A 14134-nucleotide genomic window follows, 5' to 3' on the forward strand; every position below is an offset into this window, starting at 1 on the left:
ATTATACTTACGAAGTATACGCAGGATTGTGCCCTTGGAACTTAAAAAACTAGATAAGTATATTCAATATTCAATGATTAATCAAAGGTTTCCTGGTTTTGAGTTCTGGAGTGCAGAACGCTGACCGAGATGTGGGGAGGCCTCCGGCCTGACTGAATGAAGACTTCAAAGGGCAGGTTGAAGGAAGTGGGTGGGTGTCTGGGTGACGATTAACGCTGAGAATCATAGGTTTTAGTTGCACGCTCTCTATTAAATGTGCAGTAGTGGACGTATGCAGGCTGATGGATGGGTGAACTGTTTACATAGATACTTCAGAAATGAAAGAATATTTTTTACATGATATCTAAACAATTTTTTTTATTGGATAAGTAATAGTTTTGCTTACATTGATACCATACATATAAGATTACCATAATTGTATATTTATTTTTATATAATTATTTAGATATTGTAATATATTATGACTGAATTAAAAAGCTGATGCTATTGGCATTTATAAAGGTCGTATTACGAAAACTTTTTTGAGGATGTTTTATTTTGTCATTAAAATATCTAAAGCATTAATATATTAAGCAAAAATGCATACTTCAAACTTGTTTGTTGATAGATAAAATTGACTTCCTGCCATTTAGGTAGAAAAATGTATTTAAATGCAGTTAAATAGCCATAAAAATTAAATTACCTACTCTCAATAGCAATATTGAGTATAGGTAATGCACGGTAAAAAGTAGGTATAACAAGATCTATTTGTTTGTTAAGACTATGGTTCAATCCAAATATCGCCGATCTAGATCGAGTGTATAGCATTCGCCTATAACGATGACGTTTGACTAACGCCTAGTTACTATACCAATCAATCCTGTTCGATGTCGGTATTCGTATAATACCTCCCTATCCATATCGATAACGATTAATGACTTAAGTCAGATATCTATGTGAACTACAATAATGTAATATTCAGGAATTGGCGTACTTAGTAGGTACCTACCACCAAGCTTTTCACCTAAACAATAGGTGAGTTTCTCAAACTAAATACCATATTATAAAGCCTCCAGATCACGTTAGCCCACAATAGCGTTCAGCGAGTGCCAGCCAACGTGTTAATGCCGAATCTTTAATTTTATACCGAAAACGTCACCGTATGCCGGTAAACCATGATAGCGTCGGAGGTTCGGCAAATACACGCAACGTAGCCTTTACATGTCCGAATGCATTCGCCAAACGAGTTGGGTCAACGTATATAAGAGGCATAAGAACAAGGAATTGAAAGTAAAGTAGCTAGAAGGGGAGCAACGTTTATTAATGTGGATTGGTTCGGTGGCTCCAGACAATAGCTCACGTTTCTTCAGGTCCATACACCGCAACGGATCTACACAAGGCAGGTAAATGACTATCTGCATTAGCAATTCAGACAGGCCCAGCTAACAAAACAACTTTCTCTTTTATGTCTGAACAAGAACAATATTGCTAGTTGTTTAGGTACTGCAGTTATAGAACGCCCATAGAAATCAGGATAAGTAGAGTAGTGCTAAATTGCCGGCCCAACCGCGCCGATGGGTAGTGACAAGGTCCCAGTGACCCATCATTCCGCGTCATAGTAAAAGTAGACATTTTGGTAGCTCTACAGTTTAATTTGCAAGAACTGCTAGATTGCTAGAGCTGCTTTCAATTTATAATTCATTCTTTTTGTACATTTTTAAATGAGTGAGTTGCTCAAAATTGGCGGTACGCGATACCATTTCTATTACCTTATTAAGAGTTCTGTGATAGCCTTAAGATTATTGCGCACGGCTACAAAAACCACAAGTAACGCAATATCCAAATCTATGTGAAGTCAGCAGCATTGGGAGTGCATTAAAAATGCGTGAGTAGTGGTCACACTTCAGCACTGATCTTTGCTGCTGTCATTCGCAGTGACCGGACCTTTACTATGACAGCACTGGATTTTGAGTAAGTAGATAGGTACTAAAAATGTGTTACTTGTGACTCTTGTGGTTCGTCTGGGAGTAAGCGACCACTCGCAGAGTGGAGTGGAGCCGAGACATAACGCCTTTCTTGATAACAACTCAAACTGAGCTATATTTCCTTAGGCATAAAAGCGGCGGCGTGTTCCATTGAGTCTCCTCAGCTTTGTATTCAGCATACCAATATCAACCGTATTTCAAAGTCTATAAAGCTGAGTTTAAGTTGAAAAGACACGGTTCCACTCCACTCCGTCATGACGTGTCGGCCTTCAATTGTACCGCAATGTGTCGTGCGACAGAATCTACGCAAATAATTTGTTACGTTTTTAGTTATTTATTATATTAGGTGTCATGCAAAAAAATCTTGAAGGTCACTTACTTAAAAGGCGAGCTCCTTGAAAATATTATATGACTCCGAGCCGAAATCTGTAAAGAAAAAAAAATTCTTGTAGCATAATTTATACCAAAATGTTCAATCAATCATTTTATTACACCTAGTTAGTACAGTTGTTGTTGGGACGTACGAGATTCCTAACATTATTGGGTGGAGCACGTTTCGCATTGCAATTTGCAATGCCGGCCACCAGCTAGTTTCTTGTGAAAAGTATAAGTTCATAATGCTTATTGGGTTTTTAAAATTAATTAGATTTATCAAGCCAGACGTTGGGTGAAGTTCTGTCATGGTGCTGATTTTTAACCCCCGACCCAAAAAGAGGGGTGTTATAAGTTTGACGTGTGTATCTGTGTATCTGTCTGTGGCATCATAGCGCCTAAACGAATGACCCGATTTTAATTTAGTTTTTTTTGTTTGAAAGGTGGCTTGATCGAGAGTGTTCTTAGCTATAATCCAAAAAAATTGGTGCAGCCGTTTAAGAGTTATCAGCTCTTTTCTAGTTTTCTTGTAGAAAAGAAGGTTATATAACCGTTAGGTTCATAATATTATGTCAATTGTCAAATGTCAAGCTGTCAAGATGGACGTTGCATAATTATTTATTTGAAAATGATGTTTTGGAAAACTCAGATACTTTGGATCGTAGGCGCGGAATAGTCCAAGAAAATCGGTTCAGCCGTTTGAAAGTTATCAGTTCTAGTTACTGTAACCTTCACTTGTCGGGGGTGTTATAAATTTTTAATTTACACTTGTTATTATGTTATAAAGAAGCTCTAAACTAAATTGACTGTTTTAAAAATGTATTTTTCGCACAGGACGTTATGAAAGAGAAAACACTATTAGTAGACTCTTTGATAAAAATTACAAGATGAGATTACGGATGTCAAAGAGTGTATGCGAAAATGTTTACGCGACGATTGAGCGTAAATTAGCCATTTAAAGCGATTTGTATTTCAGCGTTATCTGAATAAAGTAAGTTTTACAATGCAGTGCTTAAGCACAAACGTACTTTATTTTTGGATTGGCTGTAAGCATAATACAGTCGAAGCTATACTTTTCTGTCAGATTTTGTATGTGACTAGTAACTGCGTATGTATCTTTTCACAAAGGTTAGTATACTTTAACTAAGACGAGACTTGTCTATTTAGCTTAGAGTGAGTAGGTACAACCGAATTAGCTTCAATGAAAGCTCTAGCCGCGGGTGTTATTTAGAGGCAAAGGTGAAGATCAATTCTTAAGTGATATAATTTAAGTTCGCCGAACACACATCGCCGCACGAATATAAAACTAAACCAATTACAAGTTTTCCAATATGCCCGGCAAATTATACCGATGTTAAACTCGCAATGGCTCCTTAACGCGCCTTCTTGCCGAGTTCGTCGGGAATTTGAACTTCGGGGTTTGTAATGCGCCCTAACTCATTTACACATATTGATATTCTACTTATACACATTAGCTCATATCTTTTTTTGGGCGATTTCGTCTGCGTGGAAAGGGGATTTAGACTATAAAGAGATGTTAGGTATATGAAAATCTCAAGCTATTAGACCCAACATTATAAGTTATCAATGTGTCAGATATATTTTACTAGACGAATACCTTGATGCGTTAGGTAGTCCGAAAGTAATGTAATACAAAAGAACCTTGTAGCTTAATATTAAAGTTTGGCAAACGATGTTTTATAAAGCAGTTCGTTTGGTATCTAATAAATAAGCAATTTTAATTATTATCGCCGAGGATAATTTTAAAATTATTACGCCATAGAACCTCCGGTCGAGCTGAAACAATAAATGAGGCGCCTGCAGTATTTGCAGTGCAATCACGTAGTCATTCTAGTTACATAATCCCCTTTTGCAATACGAAGCGAAAAAGCTGCGCTTAAAAACTCCATTACGGGGCGGCATTCGTTTCGCCGTGTCACAATACGCGTTAACCGACAAAATGAGAGCGTCGTAGCTAGTTACGGAAATAAAAGCCGTTAAAGCTTTGCATACACCGCCGCGATCAGATCGTGCGCGAGACACACGCGAAACCCGTCTGCTGGGTTTAGCCATACCTGAAATAAGCAAAACATGTGAAAAGGATAGATTTTTCCACTGTAGTTTACCGAAAAAGAGAACCATCTCTTTTTCGGTAAACATCTCTTCTACCAAGAAGTAATATTAGATGCCACCTGATCAAAAAATCATAAAAACAAAATCGTATACAGAGTCATTCCAAAGTTCGCAGAAGCTCGCCAACATCGACTTCACCATCACGTTAATTTCGAGGCTGTGAAGCTTCTAAATAACTTTAACATAATAACACAAGTGTAAATTAAAAATTTTCAACACCCCCGACAACATTTTCAAATAAATAATTATGTAGGCAACGTCCATCTTGACAGCTTGACATTTGTCAATTGACATAATATTATGAACCTAACGGTTATGTAACCTTCTTTTCTACAAGAAAACTAGAAAAGAGCTAGAAACTCTTAAACGGCTGAACCAATTTTTTTGGATGATAGCTAAGAACACTCTCGATCAAGCCACCTTTCAAACAAAAAAAACTAAATTAAAATCGGTTCATTCGTTTAGGCGCTACGATGCCACAGACAGATACACAGATACACAGATACACAGACACACAGATACACAGATACACACGTCAAACTTATAACACCCCTCTTTTTGGGTCGGGGGTTAAAAAGAAGGCTCAAAAGAACCAAGCCGTTCGAACTAGTGTCAAAAAGTGCGTAAATGCAGTGCTTGTGTAATAGTGTTTGTGCTACTTTATTTTTATCTAGGTCACAATAACATAGTGAACTGTAAGCATTTTATAATAAACTAAGGTCAGTTAATGGATTGTAAATTAGATTTAGAAATTATTCATAAGTAGAAGTTTAAGCTAGAATAATATTACTTAAAAGCCCATAGGCTAGATGGTAGCAGCAATAAAGCTTCCATGATATAATTTTATTTTATTTTTTATTTTATTTTATTTTATTCGACTAACCTACAACTTTTATACATAAAATATTTACAAAAATATAATTGTTTATAGCTAAAAAAGATACATAGTATAAACGTTAATAAAAGGCTAGTACAAAAGATTTAAATACAATGATATTTTAAAAGGTTAGTAGGTAGTAAATAATGGAGCTTTATGGTAAAAATATATAATATATATAAACAAAAAAAAAGAATACAAAATAAGAAGACGATCGAAATCAAACTATGTATTTTGATTATTATGCATACTAAAAAAATATTGGTTTAAAGTTTTTAATCTCTATCTCTAGTTTAAATCTAATCCATGCTAATGCAGCGACATTATCGTGTATGCTAACCTTAATGATGAATCAGGGCAAATGCAGCTCGCGAGTGAAGTCAGGTAAACACTGCTATTTGCTTACCCGTCCCCCGCCCGCCGCCGGGCTGCAGCTAGGATTTGTGACATCCTACGGTAAACTGAGACTCAAGCGAGCTTTTCGAGTTACTACTACTACCCATATTATCACTATAAATGCGAAAGTGTTTGCTTGTTAGTTTGTTGATTTGCCCTTCAACCCCGCACCGCATGGGCGTGATTTTTTGCATGGAACTATATCCTGGAGAGTGATATAGGCTACTTTTTATCCCGGAAAATCAAAGAGTTCTCACGGGATTTTAAAAAACTAAATCCACGCGTTTGCCCATTAGGGGTTCGCTAATTTTAAAATATGGTTTAATGTCACAGACAGGTGCGGGGTTTGGATTGCAAAAATCTATTAACATGGAGTAAATTAAATAAATATTCTCTTAACGCAAGCCTGATAATAGCCCTACGACACGCTAATCATTTAAATGAGTGAAGGCTGAAACACGCATTTACGTAAGCGTCAAACTGTGAAAGGTTATGCTCACGGCGGTTAGCCGACGGTTCGTCGTTTTGTAAAATATCTGAAATGAGAGAATTCAAAAGCCAGTTTGGAGACTATACAGCTTAATGAAAATGAGACTGGCGCATGCATGTCACTATTTCATTTAGAAAAGGCTGCATAAGTTTTTATGTAAAATTCTGTGGCTTGCAATGAATTGGAATAAATTTTAAAAGTAGCCGTAATAGAGTTTAATGAAATTATGAACGCAATTTTTTAGGTCCAGTGTTTTTGATGCTCTGTTTTAACTTTTAAGTAAGATAGAACTAGTTTATCTTGTAAAAAAATTGTAATAGAAGTTATTAAAGAACGTAGGCTTTTGGGTTAATCGAAGTGCCCGGCACGTCGCACGTAAAACTTGACAAAAGTATGACAAAAGCACGCGCGCGCTCGATCCTTTCCAAACTTCCCCGTGGAAATGCCAACGTTATTTTTAGGGACGCCTTTGAAAGGCAAGGTGTGTCGTTTTGGGGCCCAAGGGAATTTACTACGCTTTAAAGCCGGTAATTTGATGTGAGTCTTTTGAGATTTTTCCATCTTCTTGGGATCGTTGAGGCAACGCTTGGATAAGACTACGTATAGTCTGAGAATGGGCGTCGCTACGCTAGATTAATGTTTTGAGTTCCGTACCGAATTTCAAACAACATGTTTCATTGCACATTACTCCACCCAGTTGTTTAGTGAGTCGAGGCCAATTATAAGTAATTTCTCAAATGTAACTGAGATGGAAACTTAACAGACGGTAAACAAAACAATTGGAAGTACGTTCGTACTTCCTTAAGCCGTCGTAAGTTGTCCTTGAGACACTGATAAGAAAAAAGAGGTCAGTGCCTCGTGCGTCTTCAACAGACCAATAAATTCTTATAATCCAAAATGTAACCAACATCGAAACGGGGCGTAGGAAAAAGGCAAAGCCGTAAAACTGGCGCCCACCAATCACCAAATAAGGCCGGCATGGCACCACGCGTCGTCGTCCTTGACTCTCGGCCAAATGACATAACTTGGCCCATGGGCGCGGAATCTTAGCTAATCGATAAACAAACCAAATCACCGAGTAGCCCGCCCACGTTTACCGTCCATTCCATACAGCTAGTGATACGACTCTACCAGGCAATGCATTGGCAGTTGAGCGATGAACTTTATGATACTGTAAAGTAGCTATATACAGTCGACAGGTTACAAACTTAACAAAAGGTACAAGGACAAAGGAAAATTCTGACTGAGCTGTGTAAGCAAAAATTTTACCTATCATCTAATAAATTATGAGATTTTCATTTCAGAGCACGTTCCACATCTGAACTTCAAGGTAGTTCAAGGACTTGCATTACTCAACAAGTGTAAATTAAAAATTTATAACACCCCCGACGATCCAAAGTATCTGAGTTTTCCAAAACATCATTTTCAAATAAATAATTATGTATTTAGGCAACGTCTATCTTGACAGCTTGACATTTGTCTATTGACATAATATTATGAACCTAACGGTTATCTAACCTTCTTTTCTACAAGAAAACTAGAAAAGAGCTGATAACTCTTAAACGGCTGAACCAACTTTTTTAGATTATAGCTAAGAACACTCTCGATCAAGCCACCTTTCAAACAAAAAAAAACTAAATTAAAATCGGTTCATTCGTTTAGGCGCTACGATGCCACAGACAGATACACAGATACACAGATACACAGACACACAGATACACACGTCAAACTTATAACACCCCTCTTTTTGGGTCGGGGGTTAAAAAATAGTATCCATCGGATACTTTATTTGGCAGAATTATACTTTTGAATTACGAAAATACTTGTATTCTACTTAATTAAGATCTTACTAACCAATGCAGATTCGAATTAGCGAGGCTCGTGATAGTCCTAATACTATCTACTCGTACTTCATCATTATCAAGATTGTTACAAATGGTTTCAAGACGGATATTTATAGGAGTGATCTAACTACTTGATCGGTAATTGTTAGTATTTCGTGTTCTAATGTTTATGCTTTGAACAACGAGTAGTTAACACTATTTCAGCTGCCATGATCTGTTCTGGAGCTCATCTACTATTTTTTAAGCTCCGACCCAAAAAGAGGGATGTTATAAGTTTGACGTGTGTATCTGTGTGTTTGTGTGTCTGTGGCATCGTAGCTCCTAAACGAATGGACCGATTTTAATTTAGTTTTTTTTTGTTTGAAAGGTGGCTTGATCGAGAGTGTTCTTAGCTATAATCGAAAAAAATCGGTTCAGCCGTTTGAAAGTTATCAGCTCTTTTCTAGTTTTCTTATAGAGGTTTTGTGTCGGCGGTTTTTTAAATTTTAAGTTGTTTGATATAGATCTGTTATCACAAATCTATATGACACGTATTATGAGCATTCTTTACCATTTTGGATTTGAAGTGTTGACTATTTTTTAACCCCCGACCCAAAAAGAGGGGTGTTATAAGTTTGACGTGTGTATCTGTGTGTCTGTGTATCTGTATATCTGTGTATCTGTCTGTGGCATCGTAGCGCCTAAACGAATGAACCGATTTTAATTTACTTTTTGTTTGTTTGAAAGGTGGCTTGATCGAGAGTGTTCTTAGCTATAATCCAAAAAAATTGGTTCAGCCGTTTAAAAGTTATCAGCTATTTTCTAGTTTTCTTGTAGAAAAGAAGGTTAGATAACCCTTAGGTTCATAATATTCAAGTGTCAATTGACAAATGTCAAGCTGTCAAGATGGACGTTGCTTAGATATACATAATTATTTATTTGAAAATGATTTGTCGGGGGTGTCGAAAATTTTTAATTTACACTTGTTTAAACTTTAACCTAGAACCTGTTTACAATTGTCATTGTTTCATCGCCAAAGAAATTAGTTGCGTGTAATAAATTGTAGAAATATGTAGGTATAAATAGTGTGCGTGCCGAAGAGGATCGATGCGAGGCTAAATGAAATAAATTTCCAGCTTATTTGGTATTTAGCCGCGTACGTACACGTAGGTGTGACTTTGTATAGTAATAATAAATTTTCAACACTAACATACGCAATGTTTCAATTATATTATTTTCTTCTGTACATCTTGTAACGATAGAACTGTCCTACTGCCATGTGATCGTTATTACGAGCAGGTAAAGTCCTCGACTCTTGCTTTAGATATTAGAAATTATTCATTATCTAGGTACAGCTAGTGTGTACACATTAGTTTTTATAGCATAGACAAGTTCTCTACTTCTCATTCGTTCACTCTTGGCAGAATGGTGTGAGATGAGAGTGAATGGGATCTCTTTCATTACAGCTCTTGCGATTTCCCTTTAGTGACGTGTGTTGGTGGCATTACGTGCCCACTCAGAAATAGAAGTATCTGTTATATTTGTTGTGGAACGGATTAAATCTATCCACCTAGTTGGGAAAAAACCACATGGACATGTGCCTCCTCTCGCCTTGTACCATTCTTCCCCGTAATGTGGCCAAAGAACTTGAAGATTAGTAACTGTACAAGCAATGCAAGCCTTTGATTTATTACAGACAAGTTAGTAATAATAAAAAAATAGGTACATCTGTATAGTATGTATAATTTAGGCAGTTGGTGTAGGATTAGCATGCGGCGCGGCAGTCGTTGGACTCAAGTTCATTGGCAAGAGCCCACGTGCGCGCCTTCATTGCACTGAGGTGACTGACATCCATACAAACTACATGACATATATGGCTCCGTAATTAGTATCTGCTGCTACTTTATTCAGCTCCATAATAATTAGTAGACATATGTGTTGTGTTAAAAGCAGATTGTAAAACATTCAATATTTGATTTAAAAAAAATGTATTACTACCTTCACTACCTCAATACCTATATTATAAATGCGAATGTTTGTTTGACGGTTTATTCGTTTGTCCTTCAATCAAGTCACAACGGAGCTACCATAGATTTATCATCATATCAGTGGGAGCAAAGAATCGACGTGGTTTTTTTTTTGTATGGGTACAGTTAGACCTGGAGAGTGACAGGCTACTTTTTATCCCGGAAAACCTAAGTTTCCCCGGGATTTTTAAAAACATAAATCCACGCGGATGAAGTCGCGGTCATCAGCTAGTAGTGTTATAATTGGACACACGCATAATTGTTATTTGAATTGCGACCGTTCTTTCGTAAAGTAAGTCGTTTTAAGTAAATTAACAATCTACTTGCCCTCAAAACATCAAGTATGAGATACATAAAATGTTTCATATTCCAAGCAAAAAATGTAACTGTACGGCATTCATAATTCATATTTATAAGCAGTAGGTAGATAATATTATGAGTCACAATACATCACATATTATATTAATGTGCAAAATGTTAGAGTAGTTCTTAATTATTGAATGTGACTGTCTAAAACTACTTAACATAACTACATTTTTTAATTTATGTCGATTTCTCATATGATTGAATAAAATGTATAAGCACATAAGTTCTCATTTTCTCTTTCTGATATTTACGTAATGCACTTATTGATGTCAAAAGAAGGAATAGTTGTTATTGTTGGTATTAAGTACAATTTTCTAAAATTAGACTGGGCACAAAAAGGCCACAATCGCCTGAGCAATCGCCTCGTTTTAGCAGCTTAAGTGGCTGATTTATACTCGTTTCAGTTTATAGGCTACCAATGACAAACAAATTCCTACTAATGGGTTACAAAGATAGGTCAAACCATAATTACCAACAAAAGAATTATTCGGGGAAAGATATTCGTCAAACAGTAATAATAAAATTGAGAATATTTCCACCTATAGCGGCTTTTCTCGAGCCATAAACTTCAGCGAATTGATTTATTTGAATTGCGCTTAGCATATTTTGCATTGAAGGAAATATATTATGGAAAACTATTTCTATGGCCTCCTTATGAAAGTCTGATAAAATCTATTGCCTATTTCCCTTTATATATAGAAACGTTATATTATATAATACGTACATTTTTAATTGGCACTTAATTAAAATTATATATAACGATTCGAATAGTAGCTTATTTGTAATTATACAAATAATTGCTGTAGCCGATGCCCGTACCTTCGTCCGCGCAGTTTATTAAGGTTTTTAAAAAATACTGTGAAACCTTTCTGATTTTTCAGGATAGGTAAGTATAAATAGTGTACATACCATGTATGTCACCAGCATGTTGTGCTTTATCTATTCAAGATTGCAACTCTTTTTAATTAGTATGGATATTTATAGATTGATCGTATCGATATTTCATTTTATGGTTTTCGCAGCTGCTCCCGATTTGTAAAAATAATAGTATTATACAGAATATAGACACTGAAAGCATTCTGTCCTCAATCAACCCGTGATTTCACTAAGAGAAGAGAAGAGAAGGCGTGAGCCTGAAGCCCTGCGCTGCAGTCGATCGACTTGCAGCATCAAGCTGAGGCAGCGCCTCATTCAGATTTAGAGAGTGAGTGCGTGCGTCTCGTCGAACTAAGGAGCAAAGGTCCTGGTCTTTGGCTAAAAAAAGGATAGACATTTATTTATTGACATACAAAGCAGAAACATCGTAATAATTTCAATCCGTTTCAAACATTGGTTTACGAATATCACTGGTGAAATTATTTATGAGAGATGTAAACAATGATGCCTAATCTGTTGTGTTAGTGCCCACTGCCGCGCACCACTAAGACCGCACTCTAATTGCGAGCCTACTAATCTGTTTGTGAAAGCATCACATTACCGATTTGCGTTGCAAGCGGACTGAACCGCTTAGCTGTGAACTGATAATGAACTTCTAACACTAAACAGAAGTCAGTATGGTCACGTCTTAACAAGATTAACGTCAAATCCGAGACCGACGGGATTGTTGAGCGCGGTCTCCTCGGAAAAGCCGATTGTGCTGAGTAAAAAAAAAAACCCTATTCGAATTTGCAAAAGATATAAATATGCATAATATGTGGATTGGCATGGTGTAATGTTATACTTTTCTATATATTGTGTTGAAGCAAAATATTTTTCTACCAGTATGCATATGAATTCAATGGTCTCAAATTTTTGCTGAATTTGTAAGTCACAAGTGCCACTTCCAGGTGGGTTGAGCTGTTATGTCAGTACTTGAATATTAAAACAGAACGGTCGCTCTTTGTCCTACCTCATGTAAGAGAGAAGTAAATTAGCGATGCTGTTTCATGGTAATCAATGAACGATATATCACTAGGACAATGGGTAAGGGTAAAGCGCTGCGCGATCTAAGCGTCTACTTCGGCGGCGAGCAAACACCAAGGCATAATCCGTGCGAAGGCACTTACCACCCCATAAGCACCGCACTCTAATTGAACGACAACTAATCTGTTTGCAAAAGCATGATATTGTAGATTTGGGCTTCTAGCCAACTGAATTGTCCAATGAACTTTTTAACATGGATTTTAGCTTTGGAAAAGACTATGTTAGGAGTTTCCCTGAATGAAAAAATCTGAAATTGCAAATCCGTAGGGAACTTAAGATCCCTGACAAAATCCAAACCATTAGCTATGCTAAACGGCAGTGGATACGCTATGCTTTTCGTCGGAGTGATGGCTATTAGAGCCGAAAAGTCCTGATAAACCCGAAAAAGTCAAAGAGTGGACACTGGACACTGCATACTAATAAGCATAGAGTCAGCGTTCAGTTCAGAAATTCATCAAAGTCATTATCACCTATCTTCAGGAGGCACTGTAAAATACTTGCGCCGTACGCTGCACTGTAAAGTGCGAACAGCTTGAACCTTAACCTTCTTGGTAAAACAGATCACTAAGCAGCCAAACGCTAAACGTTGAACGTCCACGTGGCTGATGAGTAAACGTGAACGCAAATTCCCTTTAGCAGAACTCAATACCTCTAGCGCAACAAGCTGCACACTGTAATTAAGCGTCTCGTCTAATTAGTCTGTTTTAAAGCAGATCAAATAGCTCAATTGTATTTAAAATAAACTGGATTGCTTAATTCATTTGTATGAACTTCAGACTACTACTTTGTTTATTACCAGTGACGCGAACGTCTGTATTAGTACACTTATCTAGAAGCAAAACGAGATTCGATCAGAATTGGCCTTATGATTATAGTATATTCTTCTTCATGTGTCTCTCTGTTAGAGAAACATAGAAACGGAGTGTGTCATTAACTAAAAATTCTAATAGTTTAACAAGGTGCTCTATGAAGAAGCATCAAAAAGCTTAGAACTGCACGTTAACATAGCGAAGGCCAAACATTCACGACAATAGTGACTAAACACGAAGACGTAATCCTTCGACGGCACTTAGCACCCACAGAGCACCACAAAGCATCGCACTCTAATAGCCCTTTAGCTAAGCTGTTTGTGAAAGCATCATATTGTCGAATTCGGCTTAAACCGATCAGGTTACTTGGCCGAAAATCTGGTACAAACGACGAATGTCGCACAATTAGGTACACCCACCCAATAGGTATTCTTTGGCGAACATGTCTGTATCCGTGATGCAAGATGTTTTCTATTAGCACCTAAGATTATGGAACCTATAGGCATTGGAGCAAACAATTGACCCTAAAGGCAATTTTAAATTCTTCCTCAATCAAACTGTCAGCAAATGTTGTTGGCATGTTATTGACAATTTAGGCCAACCTAAATGAATTTCTAATGTGGATGTGTTTGATGCCATTTTAACAGCGACGCAACCTATATTTGCTTAATCCGTGGTCGCAATTCGCTACACAATCTTGACCTTAAATTGTGAAGTACTTATGGATAGGCAATATTTCTGCCTAGTGAAACGTAAACAATACTCTATCATCAGCTTCTGAAGGATGTTTAATTTTCATTTAACTAATTATGAAGTCTTTAATAAAAGCCTAAAAGTATAATTTCCTTGATAGCACTTAGCGCCCACAGTGCATTTTAAGTAAGTCACTCTAATTGGACGCCAAGTAATCTGTTT

At 36.9% G+C, this 14134-nt stretch overlaps 1 protein-coding gene across 1 annotated transcript in view; it reads right to left on the reverse strand.

Annotated features, from left to right (window-relative positions):
- LOC123867741 (protein muscleblind) overlaps nt 1-14134 on the reverse strand; it is a 208901-nt gene that overhangs the window by 164230 nt on the left and 30537 nt on the right. The window contains exon 2 of the mRNA XM_045909978.1: nt 2344-2390. The gene's annotated coding sequence lies outside the window, so the exon portion shown is untranslated. The remainder of the gene's footprint in view (nt 1-2343; nt 2391-14134) is intronic.

This window comes from Maniola jurtina, chromosome 1, assembly GCF_905333055.1.
Source record: "Maniola jurtina chromosome 1, ilManJurt1.1, whole genome shotgun sequence".
Taxonomy (NCBI): Eukaryota; Metazoa; Arthropoda; class Insecta; order Lepidoptera; family Nymphalidae; genus Maniola; species Maniola jurtina.